At 40.0% G+C, this 7,883-nt stretch overlaps 1 protein-coding gene across 2 annotated transcripts in view; it reads left to right on the top strand.

The window, feature by feature from the left end:
- Positions 1 to 987: 987 nt before the first annotated feature.
- Nr4a2 (nuclear receptor subfamily 4 group A member 2) overlaps positions 988 to 7,883 on the top strand; it is a 17,899-nt gene continuing 11,003 nt past the window's right edge. Inside the window, exon 1 of one of the 2 annotated variants that reach the window (XM_031370295.1) lies at positions 988 to 1,091. The gene's annotated coding sequence lies outside the window, so the exon portion shown is untranslated. Of the gene's footprint in view, positions 1,092 to 1,545; positions 1,833 to 7,883 lie in introns of those variants that run through there. The other variant, XM_031370293.1, reaches the window with a different exon arrangement.

The raw sequence follows: 7,883 nt of genomic DNA, 5'->3' as shown, positions 1-7,883 counted from the left end.
AAATGGTCCTAGTGTACTTTGTAACGCATAATCAGCTCATTTCTCTCATGAGAAAGTGGTGTTGGCAAGGGCCTGGGATACTGTCAGACATGAACACAGCTACTAGCATGCAAATGAAACAATGGTGGTGACGATTTTCCTCTGCAAAGGTATATATACTTTGTTCCTTTCTTCAAGTGGTACTAATATATTTACTTTTTGAGAAAATGTACAAATAGAAAATGGTGCGTAAGAGTACAATGAGGCCGGGCAGTGGTGGTGCATGCCTTTAATTCCAGCACTTGGGAGACAGAGGCAGGCGGATTTCTGAGTTCGAGGCCAGACTGGTCTACAAAAGTGAGTTCCAGGACAGCCAGGGCTAAACAGAGAAACCCTGTCTCGAAAAACAAAAACAAAAAGAGTACAATGAAGACATAATACTCAAATGGTTCACTATACCACTTTGCCTTGATTTTTGATTAAGAGTCATATCTGTAGCCCTTGTAATTCACTGGTCACGCCTCATCACTTCACTCTCCTGGCTAGATCTGCAAACTTTCTATATAATCAGCATCCCGGAGTATAGAGTTCATATGTCTGAGGCATTTGGCTAGGATGAAACAATGTCTTAGGGGCCAGAGAGATGGCACAGTCAGGAATGGTCCTTGTCAGCAAGGCTGACCACAAGAGTTGGCTATTCGGAATCAAAATGGCAGAAGAAAGATACCCAAAAGTTATCAAATAACTTCCACACCAGCACCATGGCAGGTGAGCGCATTTGCACACACATATGAACACGCAATCAACATTAATGCAATAATGAATACAGTCTCAATCGACTGATAATTGATAATTCCAGCAGAGTAGCGGATCTTCATTTGTATATGGGAACCCTGATGAATAAGACATGCGTCAGGAAGTGTTGTGACAGAAACGCCTGAATATGGAGATGGCAATGGAAGTCTCTGAAGAAATATTTACCTATAGAGAAAGCCCCTTTAGATGCCAGCCTTGACTGGACTTCCAATTGCCAAAGGACCAGCCTTGGAAGATCACAAGAGGCTGCGCCATCACGAAGGTCACAAGATGTAAAGGACAGTGTGGCTGAAATGGTGAGTTCTGGGACCCAGGCCTCCCTGCTGCTGCTGCTGCTTCTGGACCCTGGGTACACTGGCTTAACATTTAAGACGCCCAAGTTCTTTATTTTGGGTTGTCATTGACAATTTCCTACCCCCCCCCCCAAAGCCCACTGGACCTGGACCTGTAGTGGAGGGGGAGTTGGGTTGGAGAAGCGTCGAGACGTTTTAAATCAACTTAGTTGGAACTTGCAGAGGAGTTGAGCCAGGGGTGTCGGGGTTGGCGCTCGGTGGCTAGAGGGTGGAGCAGCCTCTCCGTCGGGCGGGGAACGCGGAGGGCTGGGCCTGCGGCCTGGCGGCAGGGCGCGGCGGGTCATTGTTTCCTTGGCCGCTCCTCCCGCCAGGCCGGCGTCACTGGCGGGGCGCCCGGGCGGGCGGTGGGTTATTTATAGCGCGGGCTGCTCGCGTCACGGAGCCCGGCCGGGCTGACGGGGCCGCTGACGCGCTTGGCCGCGGGGCCGAGGGCGCGAGGTGCGCGCGGGCGGCGACAATGGGCCGGAGCGCGCGCCTCCCGGGCCTCCGCGGGCCTCTCGCCGGCCCCCCGCCCTCGGCTCCGCGCCCCTGCCGGGGTGGCTGGCCTCGGCCTTGGCCCCGGGGCTCAGCTCGGCCGTCCGCTCTCCCTGCCGCGCGCCCGGACTGCAGGAGGAGCTGGAGCCGGGCTGCTCGACCACTCCGCGCCCGGGGACGCGGCGACCTGGGGCCGGGAGCGCCGGGCAGGTAACGTCTCGGATCGGGCTGGGGGCTCCGGGAGGCCCGGGGGCGGCCCTTCCGGGACTTCTGTCCCGCGCCGGGGCAGGAAGCCGAAGTGGGTGTGCAGAGCGGGAGAGAAACTTCGGTGTGACCAGTCCCAACAGGCTCCTCCCGAGAGGCCGGCGCGACACGGGCACCCTGTCGCCCTCCTTCCTAGACCCTCCCCGGCTAATCCTTCCCCTTACTTCCCCCATCCGGAGTCTGGGGACCACCATCCTCTGGCTCCCACCCTGGCTTTCCCGAGCCCCACTGTCGCCCTGGCAGGGACTTTTAGGGACTTGCTGGCCACGGAGGCCAGCCTTGAGCCCTGTCCTTCCGGCTGCTACGCAGCCCCTCGCACGTGGCAGGCAAGCAAGGCTGCCGAGAACTTGCTGCGCCTTCTAGGAAATTGCAATCGATTTGTAATGCACTTTCGCTAATTGGGAGTTCAGAATTAAACTTTAATAAAACATTTTGTGTCGTCTCGTCTAATTGTGAAGGCTTCCATTCGCCCTGGTAGGTAGACTCGAAGTCTCAAAGTTAATGGCGCTAAGTTACATCTCCCCTCCCACCCCACCCACCCACCCAGTACAATTCCGTCAGCCGTCGTCGGCGCAGCTGGATTTCTGTAAGGTACAGATGTTGCTAATGGCAGCTTAAGCACGGATGGGCAGATAGCATACGGAATGCAACATGTTGCCATATGGTTCCTTTAGCCTTTCACCTCCAGGGATATCAATCATATATATTCTGGGAGGAACCTAATGACTCTCTGAACAGCAAAATGAATTACCTGGTACAATTTATATCCCTTGACCTGATGCGTTATAACAACAGGAAGATAGCATCGCCCCATTGCTGTGGTATAAATTGAGAGCTACATTTCAAATTCTATAATCAACTATTGGTAGTTTGAGGAACCCTATCACATCATTCTGGCAATAAAACTAGTTTCTGCATCTTCTTTCTCCACCCTCTTCCATCTCTAGACACACAAAATTGATAAAGTTTAACAAAACTGATCTTGGAAATTGCCACTCTACCTATTAAGAGGTGAAGTGTGGAGGTGTGGAAAATACGACTTCTGGAGTTGAACACCATACTTCAAAGCCAGAAAATCCAAGGACTCCTAGGATTTGTCTCAGTGTTATTCCTAAATCTTGTTACATATATGAAATTCTCACTTAAAACCAACAAAATCCTACTTCAACTCTTAAGGAAACAGTTATAAGAAATAATGAGCTTAAGACCTATCTAGAACTTTCTCTGCAATCCAGTCCCTGTACCCTACTCTTTCTCTGCATCTTAATCCAAGCCTTGGTTGTGGATATAATGTAATATAATGACTGTTTTCTTTCCAGGATGTCAGTACGAACACCTCAAAGTCATCGTTTAGATCCTACTGAATGGCTTAGTCATACTTCACATTAGATTTTTAAACCTGGTGATTAATAAAATATTGTAACTGCCTTTGAGCTTGGATTATAAACATGATTGTCTTTTTATCATACCTTGTATTTTTGATTCACACATGCAGATCACAGTAAAAGATAAGCAATAACCTAAGAGTACAAATTAAAGTATTATTCACACTTTAATTTCACATTTACTTTTATGAAGGAATATCATAAAGCTAGAAACGTAATATATAGGGGTTTTTTTTTGCATTCAACAATATGTAAAATATTCCCGTGAACTGATAGACTAGACTACCAAAATATATAAAATAGACAAGAACAGACTAAAAATGTGTTTCTTTTTAATTTTATACATTTCAGAAAGTGTTAACATTTCAGAAGTTTATATATCATGTCCTTTCAGAATCACTTTGAAAGGCCAACATGACACTCTCATCCCCTGGACACACACACCTTATAATGGCTGATGGTTTGTGAAGCAGTGTTTGGGTTAGTCCAGACATTCTGTAATTATATCTAACGCCTTTTGCCTATTTATATAGCAAAGAATCTTACATAGAACAACTTAGGCTGTGTCTCGCTTATGGCAAGATTCTTTGCTGGGACTGTTTTCCATAATTTTTACTTGCTGAGGTTTTAGTTTGTTCTGTAGCACCAGTGCTCTGAATTTAAACCCAGACCAGGAGTGAACTTGTCAGTAATGACTCCATCTTCATGACCTATGAATTGACAGTGACCGTGTCCCTTAATCAGTCACACAAAACCTGCCTTATAAAGCTGTTATTGTCGTGGGCAGAGACTGCAACCTTTTGCCAAGCCCTGTGATTATTAAAGTGTTCCTCCTTCAAATCCAGGCCAAAAGGCCTCCTGGGCTTCGTTTCAGAGTTCAAGCAAAATCTCAAGCAGCTCTATTTGCTCTCTGTCTCCAGTTGTATCATTATGTGTACATTTCATCCATGATCTCAGGCACCTTTACAGATAAAAATTATGCATGTTTTTGTCTACTTACATGGCAACAAACCCAAGATCTTCCAGCATCATTTCAACTTAAAGAGTTATAGATGTATACTGTTACTTTAAATAATGTATCTGACTGCCAAGGGAACACCAGGACTGCCATTGCCCTTGTCCACTAGGAAATCGTTTCCTTCCTTCTTTCTTTCTTTCTTTCTTTCTTTCTTTCTTTTTTTTTTTTTGAGTGGTCAAACTTAAACTTATCTTTTCAGTGTTGCTCTTCCATGTTGTTAATTGGAGAATTTGTTTAGACAGGAAAACTTTTGAGAAATATACATGGGTTGGCCAAGAAAATATTTCTGTGTTTCTGATGGCCATGGATATAGGGTCTTAAGAGGGGGGAAAAAAAGACAACTAGGCCTATTCCCCATACTAAGTAATTTTATTTCTATTTTTTTTCTCACAGATAAATTTGTGATCTTTAAGTTATACTAAGTTTATGGTTTTCTCAAGGCAGCATGTAACCAGTTATGAATAGGCATTAGGATTCTAGTCAAACTCTTCATTCAGCTAAGTGGGGTTGTGAGTCATCAGGAAAGAGTGTGGACCCCATTGCACTCCAGTCTGCTTTTCAAATTCAAAACCCCTGTTGTTGCTTTAGAAGCTTGTTCCTCTCTTTTACGAGCATTTCATTAAAGAGGAAAGTAGCAGTCTGTAATATTACCCCAGTCAAGCAGGAAGTGGTCTCTCATTCTAATCAATATGCAGCTTTGTCTGTATATGAGTTGCTATGAGTGCCATACAAATATCATAAAAAATTGACTTGGGTTGCCCTTACTTTGACTGAAGATTGACAGGAGCTCTTTCTTTAATTAACCTTGTTCTTTTTCATGTTCTGTATTCAGATATTGGAATACAGTATTTTTATACATTTATCAGATTGTGTTTGCATTTATTTAATTTATGTTTCTTTTTTTAAAGCATGTAGCCCTGAATGTTTGTTCTTCTTTTTTTTCACATCATTACTCTGGTACTGCTTGATGTAACTTGATTAGCTCCCTCCCCAGTCATGATTGGTAATTAAAATAGGCATTAAAATTAGTCACTTAGCAATTTTGCTGTTCAATTGGCAATTAAATTACTTAATTGCAATTAAAGTCCTAATTTTAATTGGCAAAATGATAGATGTAGATTTAAGATAATATGTATAAATACTTTAATAAGTGTCTATATAAGGATTACTTAATTACTCAACTTCAAGTTTATGCTGTTAACTTTAGAACTTTTAAGTGAGCAATGAAATTTATATTACATCTATTCAAAGGATATGGTAATTAGATTTATTTCTTATCACTATAAGAGTCCTTGCTATAAGTTACTTTTGTAGTCTTCAAATTGTAAGCTTGATAATTGAGAATTATGATGAGGAAAAGGGCATATATGTCTTCGTTGAATATATCAATATCCTATTTTCTTTTTTCATTAAAATAAGAGATTGGTTTTTTTACCAATTAGCTTGAGAGAAAAAATAAAATGTTATTTCTTACTTAAAAGTAGAGCAAAAACTGGCTGTTTTTGTTTTATGAGATTTACATATGACCATTGGAAAATGTATATATTTTCTCTGTTTAAAGAATATATTTTATCTGTTTAAAGAAATCTTGTCTAGTACTATTAGAATAACTAATGTCATTGGCTGTTGATAGAATTTCAGATGTCTTTTACAATAACATATAACTTAATTTTCAGAATTTTAAATGTGTTTTAATATCTCCCATGCTTACTGAAATGAGCAAAAAAATTCTAAAACCAAAAGTATTCTTTTTAATAAAGGAATTTTTTTCATAAGAAAATATTAAGTCGTCTCTATAAAAGCAAGCATTAGGAGAGGGCCACTGTAAGCCAAGTATTGAGGAAAAAACGCGAAGATTTTTATTATGTAAAATAGTTTTTGAATGGCATGAGGCTTTACCATATGTTCAGTTTTATGATTTTAATTTATAAGTAGAAGCTTCTAGAAAAAAGTGCTGTTTACTTCGGCACATCTTTACACATTTTCTAGAATTGAGTTCTGAATTAAAGTAAGACATTTTAAAAACCCATGGTCCTTGGTGAAAAACAGGCTGGGTAAAACTGAATAAAAGCTGTAAGTATCTCTGTGGATATCACAGAACCCGTTGACTTCTCCAAGTGTCCCCCCACACTTGGAGGAAGGGGCAGTTTGGTTGATTAATAGCCCATGATTGCAAATGAAATGGCAAAAGCAAAACAATAAAACATCTTTAATACTAATTTTTTTTTTAGACAACCAGATGTTTTAAAGTGAAAATTTATTTTTTCTGTCACTTCTGGAACACTGCCTACCAAATAATAACAAAGACTGTGAATGTGAGTTTGTTCAAACATAATTTAAAACACATCTCACTTCAATGCTTATAAGTTCCAATACCTATATAATTAAAAAAAAAAAAAAACCTTGAAGTTGTCTCAACTCTTACAGCACAGCATAACAGGTACATCTGGTTCATTGTATCTGCATTGTGAGATATCCTCTGAATTCATTTGGGGAGAATACTGAAATCAACCTCCAGAGGCCTCTTCCCCATGCATTAAAATAGAAAATCCGATGGGATTACATTTATGTTTGCTCTCTAAATTATACCAAAAGCTCAGTTTTATTAAGTATAATCTGCTTAGCCATGCAAAAAATAAAATACTTAGGTTTAGAAGTGAGTTTATTTTCATTTATACTGATTTTTAATGAAAATGTTTTTTTTTTTACGTACAGACAGATATATATGGCTTAGTATGTGATAGCATCATTCATGAAAAGTAATATAACAACATTGCCTTCATCAGTGCTTTTTAAGGTCTCATCATATTTATTAATAGCAATAACTTATAATTACATAAGGAGTACCTATTATACATAGCATCAATTCTTTGCTTGCATTATTTTAAATTATTAAGAAAATAGATCTTTATTAATGGGGTAACCTTGCACATTTAAACATGGCAATAATTTAAGGTTCCATCAGACTCTGGATCCTGAAAAAAAAATTATTGTCATTTTAATTGAGTTATAAAATACTTTATTTGAAATATTTATGTGTAAGAATGCAGAAGAGTTGCAGCCATATAAATGCAGAATTTCAGTTTCTTTTAGCCTAAAGCATCGTTTTAACATTTTCTGAAAGGTTGTTCAATTCTACATTTTGATTCCATTATATGTGTAATTAAACCTCTATGCACAAAAGCATTCTCTTATGTACTAGCAAATATACCCACAGGAATTCTCTTCTCAACTATAATTTATTTAAACATGTAATCATAGGATTTTAAAACATGCTTTCATTTTTCCAAACTATATGCCAATTTGAACTGCTTTGAGATAAAATGAGAGATTTTATTGCCATTTTGTTTTTTTTTTTTTCCTCTATGACCTAACAGTGAGGGAACATGGGCAGGAGGAAATAAAGAAAATCCATTGTGAACCTAATTCTATGTGTTAAACTGTTTCCCTTTGGAAAAAATAGAAAAAAATAAAAGAGTTGTTGTTTATGAATTCAAACACAATACGAACATTTGGGCCTGCAGACTCTTCTCCTGGGGCTTAGTTAGCCTAAGTAGTAAATAGCTAAGTGTGTGTTTGTGTGTGTGTGTGTGT

This window comes from Mastomys coucha, unplaced genomic scaffold, assembly GCF_008632895.1.
Source record: "Mastomys coucha isolate ucsf_1 unplaced genomic scaffold, UCSF_Mcou_1 pScaffold15, whole genome shotgun sequence".
Taxonomy (NCBI): domain Eukaryota; kingdom Metazoa; phylum Chordata; class Mammalia; order Rodentia; family Muridae; genus Mastomys; species Mastomys coucha.
The sequence above is the reverse complement of the archived record's forward strand: the minus strand, read 5'-3'. Positions and strand labels throughout refer to the sequence as shown.